This window comes from Ornithodoros turicata, chromosome 2 (genome assembly GCF_037126465.1).
Source record: "Ornithodoros turicata isolate Travis chromosome 2, ASM3712646v1, whole genome shotgun sequence".
NCBI classification, from domain to species: domain Eukaryota; kingdom Metazoa; phylum Arthropoda; class Arachnida; order Ixodida; family Argasidae; genus Ornithodoros; species Ornithodoros turicata.
In genome coordinates, this window is record NC_088202.1 from 126,241,474 (window position 1) to 126,267,254 (window position 25,781).

Sequence of the window (25,781 nt, forward strand, 5' to 3'; positions counted from 1 at the left end):
GTGAAATTAGCAGCAGACTCCTTCGTAATTCTTTTCTAACTGTATTATGGTGCTGTGCTCGCTATCGAGGAATGATATTTACAGTGTCATCGCATGTAAGGGTGTATGACAAGCAGAGAACACGAAAGATAATTACGCAATACCAAGTCTGATGAACATCAACGTAAACCGGGGAAAACCATTTCGAATCGCCATTGTCTCTCAGAGGCGCAAGCGAAAGGTACGCACCGCGGAACACCACTGGCTAAGCCCAATAGTACATGAACTTCTGGCGTAAGCCCGTGCTATGCACGCCGGTGAGCGTTATACGCGTGACGTTAAGAAACACAAGAAACAAGGTGTGGTCAGCCTGCTAGAAAGGCGGCAAGATGCCCTAAAACAAAAAGAGAGATAGGACTAAAAAAATATTAAAAGAAAACACAACACGAAAGGCCCGGTACAGGGCTGTGAAATGTTCACATGTTAACTTGTTCCGCGGTACTGTCGTCGGTCGTTCGACTTGGCAGCAGGGGTTCCAGCAAGGGTGCTGTGTGGCGCAGGTCCATCTTTTTCATTAGACGGCGAATAAAGACTAAATCACCCTAATTCGGACAGCTAAAGAGGCTGTTGAACACATACTGCTTTCCACAAAATACGAAAGCCAAAATGGACGTTATACGTGGTACTTTCTGCCCGCCCTGCAAGCGTTCAGCCATAGGTTTCGTGTTCGAACCATACCGAGCGCGCCACCAGCTTGGTGGCAGAGTATATATAAAAGTTGTTTGGGTAAACGTGAACATGATGAAAAGTAATCGTTCCTAGGCTGGAACATACAAGAGAGAAACACACGCCTCATGTTGACTGGGAACAAGTTTTCAACTATTCCAGCTTTTCAACCGCCTATTGCTTGGGTATGCCGTCTACCGCGAGGGACGGTGTGCCGTGTGCTGAGGTTCCGGCGCACGACATCTGGGAAAAACATAATCCACAGGCCAACCACTGTATAAGGTCGCTCATTATGGTAGTTTTCTTGCGACGCAAGTTCACGAACTATTACCACGTGTGATTTTACGAGATCTCACGAGTTCATCTGTGGTGTCTCCTTGCTTTCTGAGGATAAGCACTGACTCACTGAACTTGTACATATAGTACGCCCCGGTGCACGTTGCAGGTGGGATTTTTTTATTTTAAAAATCGAGTTTTCGGTGAGTGAGCGTTTTCGGCCGGAAACGAACGTCTCCTATTTAAGCGTATGTGGAGCTTTAATATAAGGTGGGTGGTTTTATGAGAAAATAATGGTGGTGCATCTCGTACTGAATACGGCTCTCCAAGGTCATGTTATATTCGTGATCCACCACCTGTTATAAGTTTAAGACTACGAATTGTACTAGTACAACCACAGCATGGTAGCAGCATCGTCCTTTGTTGCCGAGCAAAGAAGAAATAATACAATTAATGACGCACAATGATGCGATTGCTGCGTTAACACTTTTTTTTTATCACAGCCCGAAGCACGTGCACCCGAAAACATGATGAGTAACCAGAAAAAAAATCTATCCTTCTATTAAAATACTATTTCCGTTCTACTCTATTTGCAATATTATTCTTTAAGGGTTGAACTATATTGTCAAGATTAATGACAATAATTTAGAACATTATTCGTAGCACACACACACTGCACATTCAATCATCAGAGCAATAAACAGCTGATGTGTATGAAGCATATAGTAAGCGTAACGAATGAAGACGTAAGATTTAAGATTAAGATTTTATTACGTTATCGGAATGCGAATAAAGTGAAATGAAAAGATACCTGCATTTCACTGCGAAACCGTATCAGCTTAAAATTTGAGCTACACATCTCGTGCACTGGCCAGCTTTTCTTTGGAAGCCCTTAGCAACTTCGGCCTCGACTGTTCTGCTAATGACTGATTGTTTAGCAAATTATTTCTCAGGAAGGGCAGCACTGATGTTGCGATATAACGGATCAGCACCGCTCCGATGCCGTTATCTAACAAAAACACACCGAAAACTTCGTGGACTTTCGTGGACTACGCTGCTAATAACAGATCGATTGTGGCTATAAGAAGATGTCAAATTCGAAATCTTGATCAGCTAAATTTGCAGTTTTGCGAATCGGAAGATTTGAGATGTCAACGCCGTGTCTGCTGATTACGCTCTGTATAGATCACTCCCCAAATTTGTCTGCTCTAGCGTAAATAAACATTATTTTACACTCGTGGCCATGAATGGCTCTTAAAGCACACGACTGCACTCCAGAAGCTATGGTAGAATCAAAACATGTCATTTTTAAAATATGGACTATTCCAGTATCAAACAGTATTCGTGGCGCATATCATTAACTGCATGGTTCTCGTTCCCGCACTGTGAACAAACTTCCCGTGCTCGTTTGCTTCTCACGATAGCTCACCTAAAGAGGTGCATAAGATGATCGTACACTTGTCGACAATCCAACGCAAAAAAAAAATATATATATATATATATATATATATATATATATATCTTTCGAAATTGGGCCGGAGCAGAAGAAAGCCTCTATAAACCAGCTGAATACCGCAGCGTCAAACTTCCCGAACAACTCTCCTCGGGCCATCAACCGGCAAAGATGGCAGCAATGCCAGATGCATAACCTCTCCAACACAGTACAAATGTATTTCCACAAACACGTATTACGGCCTAGAGAAACAAAACAGAGTCAGCAGAAGACATTTGTCGCGCAAGCCATGCATTGCATCTGCCGCAGTGCGGGCCTTCGTCGCCCACAGGGAGGAAGCACTGGCATATACAGCGTCGACCATTCCGCCCGCTCAACTTCCGGTTCCGCTCGAGTTCTCCCTGAACGTTTCATTTCCTCCTTTTCCCAATTGTTCGGACCTCCGCGCCGCTGCGCTCCTATCTCTTGCAGCCAGAAGCAGAGACTCAAAGGCTCGTCGAGCAACATTGGAACTGAGCGAGAAAACTTCGCAAAATGAGATCGAGAAAAAAAAACAGCAACAACATAGAAATGACAAAGAAAAAGCAAGGAATACACACGTGGCGGGCACAAGAACAAACGCTGGGCACCATCGTATTTCACGGCGCGACTCGAGGAGAAGCCCCCTGAAATTGCGGCCTTTCATTTCCGAGTGGTCGCCAGGAGGAAGTTTAGTGGGAAGTGCACCCGAGAAGGGCTACACTTATCAGGTATAGTAGACGCCTGTGTGTCCGCTGGCAATTTCCCTCTTATGGAACACAGCGTTGTGAAAGGAGTGAGTTGGTTATAATGAAACTGGGCAGGAAAATCGGAAACATGAAAAGCCGCGTCGAAGCACATAACTCCTCTCTTTACTGACATGAGTGAACACACACACACACACAAAAAAAAAAAATATATATATATATAAATGACAACGTTAAATTCATTGAATGCACCGTACCGAAACATTGCAGTGATCTTAACTGTCTCTGACGGACGGACGTCTCGTTACATACTGAATAAAAGAGCATACGGAACACAAACAAAAACATTCCTTCAGATCGCAAGCCCAGCGGCGGAAAGTAGCAGAAAAGCAGAACTGAAATCGGAGAATATACACCACACACACACACACATATATAAAGAAACAATGATGAGGTGGGGCTGATGCAGCCTCTGCGCTGCCCCAGTGCCAATTGTATTGAGAATGAATGATGAGCGATGGCACTTCAGGTAATTCTCCGCAGTCTTGGTCCGTTGCATGGCGACGACAAGCACGAACAGCAATCCTTAACATGACGTGATTTCACAAGCAGGAGTTGGCATTGCACTAGTTCTAGTTTTAGTCCTAGCTTGTCGAGATAGTTATATGGGAGCCAGTCCTTGTGACTGGTCTTCCGCCTCGATGCCAATACACACTTCAGGTAATCAAAGCACGGTGGAGGGGCCCATTGATGTCAGAAACACCCAAAAGTGACGGAGGCCTTGATGCACGCGAGCTGGACTGGACCAGGGTCTCAGAACCTTGCCGAGGGTAAAGAGCAGCGGTCAAATGCATGCATCCCGCGCTGTAAGATATCGCATTCCCATTGGTATACACGTGGCATCCTATTAGCAGATTATAGGGTAAATTGGGGCTACTTGGAGACGGGGGCAGTTGAGGACTGTTTGGATTTTTCGCGTGGCATTTTCTTAGCATTATTTTTTTCTCGTCTGTGACACCAGGATGAGCACAGCCGTTGTCTGGGCTGTGAAGTAACGTGTTGACGTTCTGTACGTGGCTTTTTAGAAAGACGGAGACGCTGTTTTGCAGATGTGGTCGAGGCTAGAGGGGCCTTTTTTTGTCCCATCTGTAACTTTCGCGAGCATTGACTCCCAATTTGCTCATTTCTGCTCCTCGGCTAATAAAATAGGACCTCACCGTTATGATGCTGTGTCACTGCCCTGTGTTTCCATGTGCACTATACTCGTGGCTGACCGTTGCGGCTGGCACAAACAAAAGACAAAATTTCAACGCGGCATTAATTTTTTGATGTCCTCAATTTACCCATAGGGTGGGGTAAGTTGATGAAAATATGTAGCCTGTCATTTTTAATAATAAAAGGGGGTTTTAGGTCGTGAGACAACTGAGATCATGAGCGACGCCACAGCGGTCGGTCTCTGGGTTGCTTTTGCCCACCTGAGGGTACTTTAACGTGCAATGAAAGCTCATCACACGGCACCCCGTATTTAACGTCCCTCGCGGAAGACGGCGTGACTAAGCAACTTGTACCCTGCCACCAAGTTGCTGGCGTCCTCGGCCGGGTTCGAACCCGCGATCTCGGGATTAGAAGGCGAACACGCTACCGACTGAGCCTGTCATTTTTGGCTCGTACGAAATAAATATCTGGTTTAGCACCACAGTAATTTGTGCATTATTTCTCAAAGGTTTGGGGATTCAGTTAACGAATTATGGTACAATTTAGGCGATTATTCTGACTGCTATTAACAAAATAGCTCAACTGTCCTCAACATAGACCACCTTACCCTATAGAGGTCAGCGGGCACATTGCATGTTGCAATATACACCAAGCGGCAATATAAAGCAGTAATACAATGAAAGCAAGCCTGAAACGTCTTCAAACTGCCGAAATTGTGTTTGATCGAGATGCGTTTGATTGAGAGACCCTATGCACCCTATACACGATGTGATTTAAATAAATATATAACAAAGACTGAACATATGACGATAACTCGCACATTGCCAGTTCTGGTTTCTGGCTAGTTCCGGAGTGAAAAGAAACGAATGCTGCTGGAACTGTACACCTATCACATCATATTCAGTCCCCGAAAACGTGCCCGGCTACAAGCTCACACGTCATACCATCCTACACTCAGCACACACACCACAGAGTACGCATTTACTAAGCTCAATTTCGACGTGCTCGCAGAAGAAGCATGGAAGCGGAAGAGACACACTCTGCGACCCCGCCGCATGCATGCAGGGTGGGCGACGGAGGCTGAGGAGCACAAAGGCAGAGCCGTCGAGCCGCCAATGGGAATCGGCCGTGGACGTTATTTATGTGCCCAGGTCTGGCTGCCATACACAAAAACTATCCCCCCCTTCTGCTGCTGCGCGTCAGCCGGGCTTCTGAACCCGATTACATCTATTCACGCCTGTTCCTTGTGCGCTCGGCAACTTCTGCTCCTGCTTTTGTGATTTCCACTTGCCGGCATAGTTTGTTCTGGCTGCAAAGGCTTCTGGCGATGTGTTTGCTGTGCAGCAAAGGAGCGCACACATATCAGTGTTTTGTCTTCAAAAGTTGGCTTCGTTTATCGATTTTGACTGATGGGAGAATGTTATACTGATCTGCCTATATACAATACGTTGTTTTGCGCAATGGAAAATTGCAGTTATACCTATCTCTGAGCTACTGCTTTGTGCGTTACATGAAAATTATCACCATGGTGAATTTGAACGCGCCTTGGTGAGTTAAAATTACAGGCAAGTTAAAGATAAATAAAAAATACAACACACATTATATGTTAGTCACATAAAAACAAAGGTTTTGCTGTTTGCCCTTCGAAGGCAACCTGATGTACATATGTGAAAAAAAAAAGAAAGAAAAAGAAATCTAATAACCAAAGCAGGAAGGCGGAACAGTCGGATCCGCAAAAAATTAATTCGAAAAATTTGTCCGCTGCGGCCGGTTAGGATCCATACCACCGTCTTGCTTCGTCTCTTCGAATCAGAAAATCTGACACATTCCGTCTTAAAATGTGTCTTGTTTATGCATTGCCGTAAAAGACAGCGGTAGCGCCACCTTTGTTCAACAACCTTTACGCCTATGAAGACAACGTATATTGAAAGGCTGCAGTTTCTCCGGCCAGCTCTCGCCCAAGTCACCTTCGTTCGATGAATCGAACGTTGAAAAGAAATGATCGTTCAATGAATGACTGACCGCTCACTTGAAAGGCTAAGGATACAATGCGTAAACATGAGCTCGGGGCTCTCCGGGATGGGCTCTCGTTTAAGTGCTACATAAACGGCGCTATTCTTGGCCACAGTTATGGGACATCTCTATAAAAGCCCAATGACCCGTTAAAAAGGGTTTTACATCGCAATTTCTCGTCCTTATGTTATGGCCTCGCCGCGATACGTCAACGGCTCTCGAGGTTAGTACATCTTTACAACCTGTTTTACGTGCCCTGGAGTTTTTGCTGCTGCTCGCCGTGCAAGGGCAGTATAAACAAACAAGTGGGAATCTATAAGACGTGGCTACAGTGACGCTAAACATCACGATCGTACCACCTCGCTTTGGTTTCGCTCTGGTTGCGCTTAGAGGATTTACAGAGATTACGTTTAATGAGATTTGGATCGCCGGCGGTCACTGAAGCGTGTACGGAGCCGTGATCGGTGTTGTGCCCGCTGTATAAGGTGGTACGCAGCAAGGTGAGATGTCAACATTGGGGTGATAAACGTAGAACTTGTTAGCTGATTTTTTTATTTGCTAGGTTAATTACAACTAGAACAACAACAACAACAGATAAATTAATGGTGATGAACAACTATTAGAAAGTTGCGACGAAGTAATGCACACTTCTAAGGGGGGAAATATGTTTATTATATATATATAAAGGAGGGAAAGGTATACGTCTAATATTGCTACATAACTCTATGTAAAAATGGTGCGGACACCAAAAAATAGCGCTGTTGATGCATTGTTTTTGTTGTTGGTGGTGTATATGCGTTCAACTCAACTCAGTGTTGTTGGTGCACCGCATGAGCTGTATACTCAACGCATTACCTGTCCAAGCAACGCTTGCTATTTTTGTAATTTTGCGTGCGTACGCTATTCGGCTTGCGTACGCATTTTGCAACATGAAAGCGACTAATACCCCTGGCACACGGACATCGTGAAGAGCTACAACCACATTTATTGTGACATGTACTGAGAGAAACAACGGAGGTAGATCGGCAGTGTGTCATATGTTCGCGGCACGAACCCCTTCCAGTAACGAGTCCATGTGCGTCGCAGTGTCCGTCCTGGTTTGTTCCCCTGCACTAAGTTTCCTTTACCGTTTTTTTATGTATTACCAAACAGCATGGTTCTCACTCTGCTGAAAGGACCCCCTGTACTTCGAATGAATTCTTGACTGCCTGCGTATCAGGGGTACAAGGCAAGAGAATTTGTGTGGTTTTGCGAAGCCTGGACGATTTAGACCTTTCTGCGAGAAGTGAAACGTTACAACCCATTTCGTGACAGATCTCATGTGCATGTGCGACGATGACATCATTCAACGCCCGAGCCTGCGAGAACGATGATGGTGCTGCTGCAGTTCACAGAGTACGACAAACTGTTTCATATATGTGGTTTGGTTGTAGATGGCGTTGCTGGATCACTGAATGCTGTATCCTAGAATGACTGAAGAATATACCGGCGCAAAAACACCACACAGAAGAGACAAACAACACCACGCAAAACTTCCAAGTGTCTACGTTGTCTATCCTAGAAAATAGCGGTGGCTAACTTTTCCCTCCTATTTTTTATATAATAAACATATCTCCCACCCCAAAAATACGTGATTGATTGATTGATTGATTTAAAATACGTATTTGCGGTTTACCCCGCAGCATGTGCAGTATCGAACCCTTGTTATTATGACCATGGTCGTTCCCGAAAATTTTGGTCATAATGCGGAATTGTCATATTAACGGGGGAGATTTGCAGAGGTTTCACAGCATTGCTCTCCCAAGGGTATACGGTCGTAAAGCGTGTATGTCAGATTATCGGGTGTCATATTAACGAGAGTTCACTGTATATGTGTCATCACGTCGAGTAGCTTTTTGTCGAATGCTTTCCTACTGCATACTTCGTAGCAACTTTCTTGGTACCTTTTATTTCAGTAAGCTCATCAAGGGAAGTTGCTTTGTTTTGCATCGTAGACAATGTACGTTTTTTGAAAAGACTTTACAGGGCAGATAGCGCCACAATAGTTTCCGTGAGAGTGCACCTCGCTGTGCTAAAACGGTACTTGCGCCAGGAAGATGAAGCGCTTCGTCGATTGCTAACGCGCAGCTATATAGCGTTCGCAAGCATCTATACGCGCTATATGCTAAAACTCTCCAATTTCATTATTCGTGTCCTTCCGCGCTTTCATATGCATGTCCACCATACACTCAGGAAAATAAAATATTGAAAAACCCTATCTGTTCCCCACGACGCTAGTCTAGTATGAGCACATAAGCTGTGGTATACACTTTACAGCAGCTGGGAATTAAAGCGACATTTGTTGTCACCGTTCGCTCTCCTTATTGGTTATAATGGTAGATATTTTCACGCGTGTTTTCGTTGTACACTTCTCGTGAATGAACACCGTCAGGCGTTGCTGCGCGGTAGCCCTTGTCTTCAACCGCTCCACATTATCAATAAACATGAGTTACCAACTGAGTTTTTCAGAAGGGTTACTATACAGCAACATTTTAGTTTGCGCTGCCGATCTCATTAGTGCAATGAACTAATGTAATTAACTTCAGTAATTTTGAACCAATTTTATGCACTTGTCATGTTGGCACGAACACGTTCCTATTTGTTGTTTTTTTCACTTGTAATTTACAGTCATTGCACACACACCCTCAAAAGTTTGCAAACCACAGCATAGAGCACACGCTATATTTCATGTAAAGGCACTTGTACCAAGAACATTTACAAAAAATGAGGCAAAAAACAACAGACAAACAAAATAGCGCCCATAATAATTTTCCGTCTCATTCGAAATACCAAAGGGAAAGCTTGCGCAGACGCGTAATATCTGCGCACGATAAGCTGGTGACTATTTGGAACAAGAAGCTGGTAGATAGCGTACAATTTCCAAACTGGATTCGCACACCGTTGAATCTCTACCGGTCTGCTTCGAAGAAAACTTCTCAGCCAAAGTGAGATCACCAAAAATAATGGTAGCGCATGATCAGTTTATACGTCTGCATGCAGACCAAGTGTGAGCGTCATTCTGTCGACACCAGGCACGCTCCCTCCGTTCTCATTTGTCCGCGAAGCGTCGCGGGACACTCTCCCGAATGGCATTTGCATAATGTCTTCTGCATCCATTTCCATTCGCGCAGTTAAAGAGAAGGGACGTGTAGGGAGAAAGGGAAAAGGGGGAAGAAACCGCACCACGGAGTGACGCTGGCGTCACATGATTTCATTCGGTCTATAGGCTCCATTCATTTACATTTGCGCAGTTTCTTTTTTCTTCTTCTTCTTTTGAGTGATGTGCACGTTTTTAAAACATTACATCATGTGACACAAACTACTTCTATACCTATCAGGACCACAAACGTCACAATCAAACCACAAGACAACAAACGTCTAAATCATATTGTACAGCGACAGTGGTACCGGTACTATTTCGTTGTCACGCTTATACATTATACGCACTGCTGCACTTAGAAGGTTAGAATTGCAAACAATGCCTCATAAGCGTACAGAATGGATTGTTAACGCATTAATTGCAAACGGTATTACACGCAAAACCATAGATGTAAACCACGCTTGAACTGTGGAGTTTGGCATGTGGAGCTGCTTTGGAAGGGAGAGGAGACAGAAGAGATAAGACTGAAATAGAGGAAAGAACGAATAAAAATATGTTCGAGCGATATCTCATTTGCTCCAGCAAGTGGGTCTCGATACCGTGAGGCTCATATGAAGGGTATGCCAGGAAGTTTTGTAATGATAGTGAAGCGCACATGAATTTCCATTGGCGAAGAAAACTCCACTCGTGGTAGTAAAGAAACATGTGGAGATGGCGGCCCCACTTAGCGTGTAGGCCAACTATTCCAGAGTGATGCTCCTCTAGAGGCAGAAAGGGACACTAAAGTGCAAACATTAGTGCGTTTTAGTGCCTCGTGCGTCGTGCAACATTAGTGCGTTGGCGGTTCTGCACACGCGCAAACAATAGTGAGTTTTAGTATATCATACGCTGTCGCCTTTGCATACCTAAGAGATGTCGTGGTGGTTTTGCGCAATGCGCAAAGCTCAATATTCTGCGCGTTTGCAGAACCACCAACGCCATTCCTTACGTAAAGGCGATAACGTACGATATACAAAAATTCGCTAATTGAGAGTTTTAGTAGATCGTACGCTATCGCCTTTGCGTACGTAAGGGATAGCGTTGATGGCTCTGCGCACGCACATAACAGAAAGAGAGCTTCGCGCAGTGCGCGGAACCAGCAACGCTGTCTGTTACGTACGCTATCGCCTTTGCGTACGATGTATTAAAACTCTCTAATAAAGAGAGCTTCCCGGATTGCGCAGAACCACTACGCTATATCTTACGTACGCAAAAGCGATAGCGTATGATGCACTAAAACTCACTATTTTCACCTCGCGGAATAAAAGATGTCGTTACCTTGGCACCAACGCAAACGAAAGGGGGGTTCATACATGGCGTCATTCGTGCCTTATGAGGGAAAGAAACCGCAATGTACGTTTTCCCTTTCCTTCTCAAGACGCCCGACGACGCGAGCAGCTCCCATTGGTCTCCTCAAAGGATTTATCCAATCACCGCCGGAGATAGTTTGAGAAGACTACAGAGTCCCTAAGAGGAGACCAATCCGAGGCCTCTCTGAATTGTAGGGCTTTTTGAGAAGGAGAGGGAAAGCGTAAATTGCCGTTTCTTTCGCTGATAAATCGCGAACGACGCAAAAGGTGAATCCCGTTCCTTTTGTGTTGGTGTCAAGGTAACGCCATCTTTCAAGGTAACAGCGGCAAGGTAACGACCATGCACTTGCAATTTTGCGCTAGTGTCCCTTTAAGAAAAGATAAGAATGAACGTTGTGCAGTCTGTAGATGGAGAACTGTGATAATCACCCAAAACTTTCACGACGTGAAAATGATTTCTATCGCGCTGGTTCTTCGGATCGCCTGCCGCTTCGTACGAAAGTATTCTATCAAGGTGAGGTGCTTGAGGTGAGAGGAAGTAAATTATGGCGATGACCTATCAAAATACTACGCTGCGTACAATACTTCATCGACAATCGCAGTACTATAGAGCACGCACGAAGCTGAAAAATGACTGTAGTTGTTGTTGTTGTGCAGAAAATCTTACACTGGCATGAGTGCGCATGTTACACTGGTCGCTTCAGTGCAACGCGCGTCGCATTTTCCTTGGTCGTTCTGTTAGCACTTCCTTCGTCATATATAGTCAACCCACAGCGGCACACTACAAAGCGCTGCAGGACGACGACCAGTGGAAGTCGCCATATAGGTAAAAGTGACCTGTCTTGGGTGCTGCCCTGTTTGCATAAACTATTTAGGTTGGTATATTGTATGCGATTGGGATTTCTTGACGGCTATGTGTGTCACAATCACAGTGTGAACTTCCCAGAAATAAACAATCCAACACCGGAAAACCAAGAGCAATACGTGCCTGGATTGTTGGATTGTAATTGTTGTATTGCATCGTTGTATTATTTCCTTAGATTGGTTCGCTTAAATCTGTTGGATTGTTTTAACATAGAGCGTGTTTGACGCAATACTAATGAGGTCGCACAACTTTTGCTCGATAAGAAAGGAAGCTGTCATGATCATTACTAGAGGTATACACAAACGAAAAGATCGTTTTGCACCTGTGCTCGTCCCTATATCTTGTTCAATCACATGAACACGCATTAGCAGTATAAGGTCGATACAGGGGCGTCGGAAGTCGTCCTCACAAGAGAGGGTGAGCTGAAGTGTCAATGGTTCATAAACGAAGAAATTTCTGTGCACAGAAAGAGGACATAACAGAGCGACTCATGCTATACATGGAGTGCAGAATGATCCTTTAATAGATGTATATCACAGAACTTGCCCTTACGGCATTCGGTTAATTAGGAAATGTCTATAGCATTTCTCTGCGTGAATACCAGAAACACACGTGTTCTGCGTCATAGTGTCAGAATACTGTGCTAGTGAACGCGCTTATGCGAAGTAAGAAACCGTTCCTTATACTATATACGTAATAAAAAAAGCCGCTAACAGCTGTAAGCAAACATCATGCAAGTGAACACTCCAATCCCTTAAAAATCCACGTGTAAAAATACCTGACACCGTGCCCGATCTTCGTGCATGAAAGGGGGCCAAGTCCCCCCTCAGGGGGGCGGCTGCCCCTCTTGTCCCCACCTTCCGACGCCCCTGGATCGACAGATCCAGGTAACGTATCGGCAGGGCATACACAGGATTCTAGGGATCATGTTCTACTCGTCAAAACCTGCAGCAAACATGCGGCACAGCTGCGTCTTATTTATAGGCGAGCACGCTGTCAACAAAAGCTACCTGGTTAGCTGAACCACCGCGAGAGCACCCCAAGTAGCATATACCGTATAACGCCCAAGGAAAGAGTCTCCGGGATAAAGGGTACAGCACTCGGCGAACACTGACACTCACGCATGCGCAGAGCGCTGGAAACAGGGATATCGCTCCCGCACCGTTTTGCCATCGCTTATTCCTTTCTGGTCGTTAGAGCTCCGCCGGGCTCCTGGCGCAGTTACATATATTCCCTTATCGAATTTCCTCCCCCTGAAATTCCGGTTCGTTTCCCTTCGAAGGAAGAAAGACACAAAAAGAAAAAGCTGGAAGACAAAGAGCATGGAAAATTGCCCTTCGCTTTTACGGGGGTAGACTTTTGAGTAACGTCGCGCCGTCTCATTTTTTCCTTGTCTTTCCTCTCGTTCTTAATGTCCGTCGCATGACAAGCATTTATATCGATCCACTATGTGACTATGAGTGCGCGTGCTGTGCTTTGAACCCCTCGGACCAAGACACGCGCCACAAATGAAGACATTGAAGCTGCAGAGGTATGGGGGTGTCTTATGGCATCTGATAGTTGTCGTTATCATCGCTGGCATTGGCTGTTTGGTTTTCGTTTTCATTACATTTTTTTTTTTTTTCTGATCGACATCTATTGGCGTACCCAATTTAGACCTCATCATGACTTTCATTAATCTGTAACCTGTACCCGCATTCGAATCACAATCGAAGTGCACATATGTTTTTTTTTTTTTAATTTCGTGTTAGCGCCACGAAGCAACTGTGGCTATGAGATTGGAGCTATTATAGATTGAATCTCAAATGTATTATCTTGGGCGAAATGTACTTCTCTGACATTTTAATCCGTGCCTTGGTTCGCGAGCCCATCTCGCACTCCTTCCCCACCTACCATGAGAAAGAGAGAGAGAGAGAGAGAAGAAAGAAAACAGATAAAAAGCAAAAAATAGAAGTAAAGAGTATACAACCCAGAGTACAGCTCATGACATTCCCTCCATTTAACAATACACTTAATATTGTTATGATCACGTTGATTAGCGAACCCGACACGCTATAGGCGACTAACACAAAGGTACTAAAAATCATAAGAACAGCTTCTACGCAGCTGAAGCTTTCGCTTCTGACTGAACGTCACCCTAATGTATGACTTTTGTTTCATCGATGAAAACACACAAATAACAACACATTGCATTGCGTGTTTACTATTTGGTTTCGTGCTATTCAAGGCAGTATCTGTTGTCACTCGATAGAACGAATATAGAGGCAAGCTAACGCTTGTCCCATCCTACAGTTGGCGATACAAGAGAGAGTAATTCGTTATCTATGCTTTGAAACACCCTTGCAATGAAGCATCATTCACGGGAGATCCGCTTTTCGAGGTTCATTATTCTGCAGTTCTAGAGGAATCTTGCTTCAATAAGGCCAAGGAATTTGAGAGGCATCCCCTCTATCACAGGAAGGAGATCGTTGATATAAGGGGAGAAAGAACGAAGGGTCGAACTAATGAAACACTTCCGGAATCTGCCCATCTCTGAAGGGAGGAATGCTGATTGAAGACGTTTGCGGTAAGGAATACTTCCTATCTTGACGTCCCCAACTCTTAAATAACCGACGAGGTAACGCACGCCAGACAAGGAGACTCGGTAGAACCACAATGAGTATACAGCAATGATGGTACCATAAATAACAGAAAAAACTGTTGAGTCAACAATGACAAGAAGTTGCTTCATGCGCGGTACGATTCAAATATGAACGTCCAAATAGGCAACAATGCCGCCGTAAGTTATAGCGGCTGGTTCGGTACATGGTGAACGAAGTAACCAAATAAACACAGAAAACCGTTCACCGGTACTCGCTGACTTTCCATTGGCTACCGTTCTTCCATCTTTGTTCTAAATACGGCAATAGCCGGACAAAGGCGACCCTGTCATATGTGCGAATAACAAAAAGAAGAAGAAGAAAAGAAACAGATCAAATAGGGCCAGTTTCACCAACGCCGGTTAAGAGTTCATCCGAGATCAAGCGTCCCTTAACTTGAGGTTGAGACTGAGCCCTCTGCTACTAACATTAGCTAACGGTACCGGAATTCAGCTCACCTGACTATGATTAACGTTACTGAAAAATACTTGATGACTAACTTCAAATTCAAGGGACGCTTGATCTCTTGGTTGAAAGTTAATCAATGTTGGTTAGAGTCACTAAATAGGCTATAAATAGCTTATTTAGCCCGGTTATGTCCCGGTTTCACCAACACTAGAGTCACCAAATAAGCTATTTATAGCCTATTTAGTGACTCTAGTGTTGGTGAAACCGGGCCATATAGTAACTCAAAAACTTGACGTCTAATTTTCCGTGCCTGTTTTTGTGTGTGATAAATGCGTCATGATAAAAGCATGACAGTTCAACTGCAAGGGAAGCACCCTCTTTAAGCACCGATCGCACTTTTGCTTTTGACAGTAAAACAGGTATCAAGGCATGGAAGAACGGTGCTGACGGTGCGTCTCAAGAGGTTGCAATGGAGACAGATTTCTTGATCTCGAAAGCCAATTGTACTTTATGACCAATGTTAAACAGCGTTTGCCTCAACTGGATCTTTAAGCGACCCACATGTGCCTAATACCGCTGATATCCATACCAATGCTGACGCGCATCGAAACATTTACACAGGCGGTGCTATGACCGCGTATCCGAGACCTTGCACGACAGTCAGGACAGAACAGCACTGTCGGGACGAACGCGCGGATATTCAAATGTGGCAGGCTCTGCTCGCTGTCACCGCATAACTCGTGTACCTTGTGTATCCAACTGTTGGCAGCAGATGGATCCGCAGAATTCCTTGTCAACTCTGGCTTACGGGCTGACAAGAGAGGGTTTTTATTTGTGTTTTAAGTCAATTCATTAACGAATCTGACATTGATAGACGTGCATGGGAAGAGAAAATACGTGGAAAAATCATAATGTATCCTCTTGTATATGTGTCCCTGTGTGAGGGATACTTCTGCAGCTGCAAATTATGAAAGGTATATAGTAAATGTTTTTTTTTTTTTTCGGTGTGTTTGCTCTTGCTATGTAGTTAAAATACGCGTACAATATATTTCCACAAATGAACAGAAACAAATATACATCGCAGAGACTTCATCGAATCGTACAATTTATTTGGTACCCGTATCCTTTGGTTTCGGGGCGCCCAGTGCCCGCGCGAGAGCTTGACATGTGCTCCCGATCGATGCGTGCGAACCCCGAGAGGTGCTGCCATCTCACGGAAAAGTCGTGAACTGAGCAAAGTCTTCTTCAACATTATGGAGGGAGCGGCGGCCTCGTCGTGCTCTTATTGCGCGCACCGTATCATTGGAGATTGGCAGCAATGACTAGAGAGTCTAATGCCCATCTCCTGATACGGAAGGCGATGGCCTTCAATCGCCGATGCTCAAATATGACATGTGTAATAAGCGCGGAAGTTGTATTACAGTACATTTACGTGCAGGGCTTGTATAACGAACTTCTTTGGATACAGATACGCCGACTGCAGCGCCAGAAGTACGAAGCCGACGTACGCTCTATCCGTTTGCAAACTTATCTTTGATTTCGTTTGATATGGAAGTGCAGGTGGGCGACCTTGACTAATACGAGTAGGCACACAGCAGCACGTTGAATGGCAAATATCTACACATTTAGAAGGACAAATTAGGGAGTTTTAACGGACCGTAGAACTCCACGAAAACGGTAGGATAAAAGTAGCTGCCCAATAAAATATCAGCACAGTGATGTTAGCCACGTTAAAGGAATACGGCCACTGGCTTATGGTTTCGGAAATACCGTCGTGAAGACGTTCCGATGTACTAGAGTTACATAATAGAGAATTTTAGTACATCGTACGCTATCGCCTTTGCGTACGCAAGGGATAGCGTTGATGGTTCTGCGCACGCCCATAACAGAAAAAGCGCTTCGCGCAGTGCGCAAAACCACCTACGCTATCTGTTACGTACGCTATTGCGTTCGATGTACTAAAACTCTCTAATATAGAGTTTTAGTGTATCGTACGGTATCGCCTTTGCGTACGTAAGGGATAGCTTTGGTGGTTCTGCGCACGCGCAAACCGTAAAGAGAGCTTCGCGCAGTGCCACCACGATATCCCTTACGTACGCAAAGGCGATAGCGTACGATGCACTAAGACCCACTATTATCCTATGCCGGAGAGTCAGTGACAAATACAGCGAGTCTTTGCGGTGCACGAAAACCCACGCGTCTTATTGGCACCAAAAAGAGAGACGAACCATCCGGGATGGGATGGGAGCAAGTGTCGTAACAAATGGGTGTTGTTCGGATGCTGACGCCATTTTTATCCGGGAGACGCCCAGGACACCTTAAAGTTGAGGAGTACGCATCTGGATCAGCGTTTCCACAAAAAGCGAGGGAAGGTCTATTTGCAAATTAGAATCGCGCAAGCGATCTGGTGTACTGTGGAAAGAGGTAACGTTTCCTTGAGTTTGAGGAACACACAAGACGAAGAGGACTGATCAAGTTTTCTGTTGTCCTCTTCGTCTTGTATGTTCCTCAAACTCGAGGAAATGTTAGCTCTTTCGAAGGTGTATTTATTTGGCAGGAAAAGTCAGCCAGTAAAGGATTCTATACTAGTCCTTAGTAAAAATTCCTTAGTGAGCAAGCGAGCTTCGAGGGCCATCAAAGCCTGCTGCTCCGCTCATGATGTCACAGGCTAGTAGCAGGGGTGGTATCCCGGAGGCATAGTTGAGAAGCGCTGGGGTCATACCACCGTCCACCGATGCGTTTGGGGTCAAGTAAGGTTGCTAGAGAAATGATCGAATATCCGGGGCTATAGGTTCGTCACGAGCTTTATGGTTCCCAGTGCTGATATATAGGAGTATAGGAGGGCTTGCATGTGGAGAGGTCGTTGCAGTGATGCAAAAATATCGAAATTTTCGATATCGATAAATATCAACATCGTAAAAAAATAATCGATAAAACGGATTAAAATATCGATATTTATATCGATAAGTTATCGATATATCGGCATTTTTAAAATAAATATTGATATATCGATTATTGAAAATCCGTCACGCCATTACTTGAACAATTGAGAAAAGATGCCCTTGTTTTATTATCTTCCATGCGTATTACCGCTGAGGCACGTGATGAAGACGGCGACGAACAACGTGCATTACGAGGACCACTGCGGATACGTCCTCAATTACCGTGACAGAAAGATTGGGGAATAATTAGTGCAAGAATTTAGGTGAGTGCAGAGAATGTCTTCCTCTTCGGATCCGCATCAGCTTGCCTGCCTCCTTCTTTCACCTCGAAGAAATTAATGTTTGCGAATACGGAGTCACGCCAGCGACAAAAAATCCTCGGTTTCGACCTCCGTTTACGTTCCGCGCTCGGTGAACTCGTTCTGCACATTCGAATGAGTCGTTCGGCATGAAATGCAGCCCCAGACGATACACGTAGTTTTAGAGACTAACAAAGTTTTCTCTTATCGTGCATCACATCTTTACAGGAAATATCGGCGTTGTGTTGCAAAACCAAATCAAGTGGGAGAGAGGGAAAAAAGCCGTCAAGATTGGTTAATAAACTGGTTGACCCGCTCCTTTCATATCCTGTCCGCGCACATAAGCCGCCGAATTATTGACATTTCTATCAGCATGCGTATCTATATGTATATCGATGTAATATCGATATTCATATAGATGTGAATATCGACATTTTAAAATTATCGATAATATCGCTGGCATTAAATATCGATAATATCGATATCGTTCCATCCCTATGTCGTTGACAGGGTTGCAAACATGGCTGTCTCGTGCTATGAGTGAAATGAAGAGGGTAAAAGTGAATCGTCGTATTATAGACCCAAGTAATATTGTTCACGGTGGGCACATAATTACGAAGAACTATCGGGCCAGTCTGGAGAACCGCGTGCACAAAATGATTAGAGCATTGTATCCAGAAGATGCACACCGGCTTCTGGTTCCCGTGCTAATTGTAATGTTCGAGAATAACCATGTTTTATGATGGACCATAAGTGCATACAGCAGGACGAACATGAAAGTGAGTGAATTAGCTTTCATTGCCTGCGTACTCCCCAAATCTAAACATTCTTTTGACATCCTGGGTTTTGCTGAAGGATTTGAGACGAAGACGTGGGAATAATGTGCCTCTAAATTCCTCTGGCCACTCTGATGCTGTATTCGCCGGCAGTGGAGAACCTACACGATATCAATACTTGTGGCCAAAAACCAGTCTCGCGAGCATCTCTTGCACTGCTTTTGTAGCTGTGCCTATTTGAAATCTAGAATGCGCGGGCGTATCTAGATGACAGAAGATAAAAGTGCTGAATTTGAGCTCAAAGACCATAATAGGCGAATCACGCTTAGAACTTCCTAGATTGCCACATAGAGGGGCGGCGCAACGTCCTGAATTCAGGGGTATCCCAGATCCCAACCGGCGCCTCCTTCCATCCCCCACCGCCAATTTATGTCCGGGTCCCAAAAAGTCAAAGGAAACGCAAAAGGGTTTATTGCATTTTATTCGCATGCGGCACCTGAGAACACTTTGGCGCCTCACCTCCATGGAAATTTTGCGCCCCTTCACAAATTCAGGGGGTCTACACTCTAAATCTTTTCACACCTTTAAAGGTGTAATAACGTGCATGGCGCACGCCTTTTTAGGTGTAATATTGGTAACATCATAATGGAGCACGGTTTCGCACAAATTTTCTTTACTCGAGTGTTGTCTGTCCTCCAAAAATTCAGTCTTGTAACAAATCGATATTGTTCAACAGTATTGTAGACACTTGCGCGTGCTCGATTATCGATAGCGATGCATATATGCATTAGCTTGTACCTACGATATCCAAGACATAATGAAAGCAAGATTTGCACTGACACTTGATCTTTAGTAATGCTTTCCAAATTTTGTAAAATATCATCCTGGAGATGCAATGTTACACAACCAGGTTGAATGTGCATAGCACACACCTTTAAAGGTGTGAAAAAGTTTACAGTGTACAGTAACCCCTGTAACCTCCATTTCCGCCGCCCCTGGCCAGATATATAAACGTATAATCTGCCTTCTTTCTAACAAGTTTCTGAGGGCATATTTGAGCACACATACATTTACAACCTAAGGGTGGCGCTCCCTATATTTGCATAATAAAGATCGATCATGCGACGAAGAAATCGCGGAGGAATCCACGAAATTATGAAAGTTTCGGTATGAATCTCATATTCTGGCGGCAACATTTTGGCACGTTTGGCTGCTCCTGCACGTTGAAAATGGGCGACAGAAGTAAAGCGTTAGTAGCGGTGTCCTCTTATGTGTGCTTACTAAGGAAATTCGAACCAACAACTCAAATATCAGTTGTTAGGTAAGGTTCAAATATGGGGTCGACACAAACCGCTTAAGCCGTTAAGCCTCTATGGCGGTGCTGTTTATCCCGAGAAAAGACTGCTCCTGCCGTGGACAGCAGCTTGAAAAAAAAAAAAAGCCAAAATTTGAAAAATTTGGAAAAAATTTGGGTCACCTCTCAGTTTGAGCATTTCAAGAATGCGTGTCACGCTTTCCCATACGACATTTAGTGGTGAACGCTAATATTGTATGTCAATTATCCAGCTATAAACTTATTCTTTAACATATACGAAATCAAATGGACTACGACGCTTTGTTCCAGGTCATTCGACAACTATAGTTGCTCTGCATTATGCGCTTGCAAAATTTACGCCATTAGCTATGTTGAATCGCGATAGCGATGGTTCTCCTATACGTCAACATCTCACTCACTTTAATTTAACCAAGTCAGTATCTGACATGGAGTACGCAGTAGCTCATATCACATGCACACTCAAGAATGGAGATTTATTAGTCAAGACGGTGTCGTATATACTGATAAATTAAGACTGGATTGTCATAAGCCTGCAGCATGAATTTAATTGAAATTACTCCATGTACTTCTTGTTTAGCACCCCATGTGGTCGATTGCTGTACCTTTTCGTGTCGATCCCTTCTCCTTGAAAACGGATATCAGACAATGTTAGTCATCGTGAACTGAGGTGCGATTTGGAGCGGTGGTGTTGCACGATATGCTGATAGTAAAACTCCCAGATACTCCCAGAGACATTTTTCAAGTCACACGTCACACATACACATTTATTTCTTAGTTTTTGGTCAGAATTATTGTAGACGGCGGTCAGGGGCAACTGCACAGCGAAACGCTGAACGATTTTAATCATGGTCTCAAAAGAAAATAAACAAGACATTAGGCGAATCAGGTTGGCTTTTCCAATATATTACGCAGGGAAGCTCACGGTGCATGTACGTTTGCAATCAAATCAGAGAACAAGGGTTTGCTAAGACTGTGAATGTGAAAACAAATTCCGTTCGACAACCATCGTCGGCTGCCTCGGGAATGTGATTTATGGCTTTAGTCTGTTCAACGAATGAAGAAATCAGGCCGCAAGTTGAAGTGACGTCATCTATTGCACGTTTCCCCTAACATGCCGCCTATATACTAGCATGGAGGCATCTGGAATGACTCGAGGCACGTGATACTTCAGATGTGCCTTGTGTTGATTAACAACAATTTTTTTTATTGACAAGATGAATGGGGAGTTTCATCGCCAAGGGTGATACTCTACCCCATTGCTGGTGGTGATGTGGAGAATGAAATAATGAGCCCCTTCACAATAAGGATCGAAGTCCAGTGTTGATTTAAATTCCACATTCTTATGTAAAATCAAGCAGAGAAGGTCCCGTCTTACTTTACTCGTCTCTTACTTACTATAGTCTCGAGGATTTTTAGCCATAGATACTTCACACAATCTAGCTTGTTTACCTTATCGACGTTACCAAAATAAGGTCCTATGCAGAGCTGGAAACTTTCCCATAAAGCAACGTACCTTCATATTTTTTACAGAAGCTTCGCGTGTGTATGTGCAACATAGAACTGCGGAGTCGTATGGCCCGTTCTTTTATTTATTTATTATGGTGCTCTCACACAAAAGAAACGAATGCCCGTCTCATAACAGAACAACCGGTCGTCCATTGACAGAACAGGGTATGTAAGTTCAAAAGAAAGTGCCAGCTATACACTACAAAACACACAACAATCAAACCAACACTCACGACTGAGTGACAAGGAGAGAAGATGGACACACGGTAATCGTAACGTAATTGTCAATTTCCACCGAAGCAGCACAAAAATAAGATTAAGGCAACATAGCCCTAATATTTTCTTCTTTTTTTTTTTAAGCCATATGAAGAGAGTAAGCTATAGTGATTTCTATATTATATGGATTGTTGTATTTTTGTAATAGTTTGGCAATAATATTCATATTCTGATACGTGCCTCTTTTTCCCCATCCATATCCCGTGTAATTTGCGCATTTTTTGTCACAAGTTTGACTAGATTATCATTTACTTAAAATGGTCGTGCTCCTTGTTTCTCCGACCACGCTCGACAGGGGGATTATTTTACTACAATGTTGTGTGTTGCATACCTGTTGACTCTCACTCCTTGCACTTCGCTTGCAATGCAAATTTAATCGAGGCTTGTCAGCTAACTATAGTTTCCAAAAAAATCGTGCAGAAGGTATGCTTAATGTAGACGAAATATTTTTAGATATACTGATGTTAGACAGATTTTCCTAGTGCTTCCAGAGATCAGTATTCTCGTTCGAAGGATATTTATTTTGTCAGTGATCAAAAGTGAAGGAAGCAGGGAATGCGATTTCTTCCTATTTTCTGAGCGCCGTACGGAAGTTTCTAGGCTCAAACCGAAGATCTAGCTTCGTGAAGCACTAGAAATCACTTCAATCTACCAGTCAAGCGATATTGCACGCAAACTGAGCGCACGCACATACATGGATGATGATGTGATTGGCCTACTGAACAATTCCGGGCAGTGCTATAAGATTTTAAAAATGTTTAGGGGATCCAATAGAGGCTGAAGGATGCGGCGGCGGCGCGCCGCCATAACAAGATGCTGTAAACAAGAAGTAAATAAAATCCAAAGGCAGAACTAAAGTTATCCGAAGACATTGGAGCTGTAAAGATGAGGGACATAAAGAACACACGTACACGTTCCGATTTCTTGGTATAGCTATGTACCAACAAGCCCACTCAGCCATTCTAAGCAGAACTAAAGATCAGGAAAAGGAGCAGTACTGCAGGCAATACTTCCCCGCGACCGTTCGGCTGTATTCTAAGACACGTTTCACCAAGGCAAAACCGCGCCAACAAATAAACTCTCACCCTAAAAAGACCCTTTGCCACCCTCCACCGCGTACGCGAAATATTGTTGAAATATTAGTACAAGTGTATTGTCATCGAGCAGGACAGCTACAAACTAAAGTACTGCACTGTTGCTGCCACTACTCTTGTTTGGAATTCACAAGAGCCACATTTAATATTACCAGGTCGAAATACAGTTAAGGGGGTGTCTTTGCTCCACAGATTTACGGCGCCGAAGAAAACATTCCGAAGTGTCCATGTTCCTGACATGGAAGTGGAGGAGGTGCCATCACAGGTACTTTTGCAGAGCTGACACGGACACAGCAGAAATGTTACAAGTGAGTTCGACAGATTCCGACGGTCTATGTTGGCTGACAGTTAGTTTATGGGAATTCTAAGCATCAGAAAGCCTACAGGGTGAAAAACATTACAATTTTTTTTGCAGGAACCAAGAGATAAAGTCACATAAAATAAAAATGAAGGGAAATGAAGCATTACAAGGAAGGGGAAGGGGATCCAACTGGTTTCAGAACGTTGAAGAGAATGTACGAAAGTATTCGTGTGGGCGGAACCCAAATACGGGCGCAAGCCTGTGGTTTCTACAGGTTTTCGAATATGCATAACTTTATCCAACCTGCTCTACGTCTGCTATGCTGCGTGAAAGCCTCGAATGTTTGATGTTATGGTGAATTTTACAATATGTGCGCGACCTTACTATAAAAGTTCAGTCTAAAATAATTTTCGTTTAAATATTATTCATTCAGCTTTTTCTTTCTTTTTTTTACTTCATAGGGTCCTCGAGCCGCGACACCGAGCGGAGACCACTGGAATAAAGCGTACTCGACATGAGGAAGGAATGATTGCACTGGGCCTGTGTTACTCAAGACTGCTTACTTGACGGATCACAGGTATTCTATAAATATTTTGCAATACAGTGAACATATGCGGAATGAAATGTACACGACACGCACCCAATGAGGTAGGATGCTAATCCTGCACGCCTTCCAAAATGTATTCCTTCTGGTGAATAAAACATAATATAGTTACGCAAGATCACATTGTACTCTTTCGAAGCCTCTTATAATGCTACCGCGGTTCTTTTCTGAGGAGACGTAAAACACTGCAACAAAAAGGGCTCGGCATGTCACCTAGTCGTCTTATATTTAGGTTGTATCATAAGTTGATAAATGTAGACAGCAGTCCTGTATTGTCAGACATTGATCCTTTTCCTATTTCTATACTTCATTATTCCTTCCTTTGTTCCTCTTTACGTTAGAGTCATTTGTCCGTGCTTGAACAACAACTGTATTTTGATGATGATGATGGAGATAACTGGGGAGGTTCGCCGAAAGAGGCGATGCGCTTGAACCGCGATCCGCCCTTGAATAAACTGATGCACACTGACTAAGACTGTCATCCTGATGCTGGTATGGAAGATGAAAAAAACGCCTTCATTACAATTTACCAAGATTTCACTTAATCAAGCACCAATCAAGTACAAATTTATTTACATAGAGCCAGGACATGAAACGATCTGTCACCTGTCAAGGAACTGTCAAGCTGCTGTTACCAGCGGAGTATACGAAGCGAGGTTTGTTGGAACACGAACATTGCACCTTTCGAAGACGACACAGATGTGGTATCTTATACACGAGCGAAAATACAAATGGTCCCGAACCTGTCTGTCGTACGTGTTTTCCATGCCGTACATGCTGAAGTACGGTCAACAAATGAAAATGTAGGGTGGAATTTAAACTGTTGGACATTTAACGACAATTCGTTGTCAGGCAACCCATGATTAATTTTAGAGACCCACAGACGGAATGCGGCAGAGACCATTTGTCAGTGGGAATAATGTGTCAGCCATGCAACTTCGCCAGGAGACCGTTTGTGGCACATGAAACTGCCTCGCAGGTCATATTTAGAAGAAGCGCAATGTGGTGAATTATGAAGACAACTTAATCAAAATTTAATGTGTTATAATAGTTGATACCGAATATGTGCACAATATGAAAGTCCAATGTAGTTTAACGAATGCTTTTAATGCCATGAGAGAAATATTTTTTTAAAAAGTAAGTGATATTTTTTTCTAGTTACCAAGGAATGAAGGTAATATATTATATATACAAGTTATTCTGGTCTGTCCGATTGATTGAGTCAACAAGTTTGTGAACAATGTCAGAGGCGCAAACTATGGAGGAAACCGTAAAGGTAGTTTTCCCGCATAAAGGGCTTAACTGAGGCAGTGCGCGCTTTACAGGCAACGGTCACGCTGCGTGCCAGTTGTTTTCAAACATCATAAATCGATATCCGGAGGAGGGGAGCGGGGGGATCAAGAATAAATAAACTGCGACGATCAATCCTTCCAGTACACAGCACACGAGAAGACGAAACACAATGCTATTACGAAACAACACCAATAACATGACCATGCTAAGTGTTTGAGTATGCTGAGCAGGAGCGAGGTATGTTCCGATATTTGGGAGAATCCAAAAGAAATCAATTCATGGTGAGGTGGCTTCCTTTTGTTCTACGCTTTACTGTGCATGATTTGTGATACATGATCGCCCTTAGGTGCGTCGCGACGTTTTCATGCTTAAGAGGACGCTTTCATTACCTCGCCACTCGTGATTCTTTTGTTCTCGTCATTGTCTGTTAACGAAACAACCAAATTAATAAAAAGAAGCAACACGTTTCCTCTGACCTTAGTCGATGCGTATGGGTACGTAGCATAACTACAATGAAGTGAGACGAGACCCGGCAGCCTTAGCGATCGGACACCGGTTTGCTTAATA

At 43.8% G+C, this 25,781-nt stretch overlaps 1 long non-coding RNA gene across 3 annotated transcripts in view; it reads left to right on the top strand.

Moving 5' to 3' along the window:
- LOC135386072 (uncharacterized) overlaps nt 1–25,781 on the top strand; it is a 97,575-nt gene that overhangs the window by 34,804 nt on the left and 36,990 nt on the right. For 2 of the 3 annotated variants that reach the window (XR_010420586.1, XR_010420588.1), the window contains exons 2-3: nt 23,209–23,324; nt 23,779–23,894. This is a non-coding gene — a long non-coding RNA (uncharacterized LOC135386072). Of the gene's footprint in view, nt 1–6,571; nt 6,611–23,208; nt 23,325–23,778; nt 23,895–25,781 lie in introns of those variants that run through there. The other variant, XR_010420587.1, reaches the window with a different exon arrangement.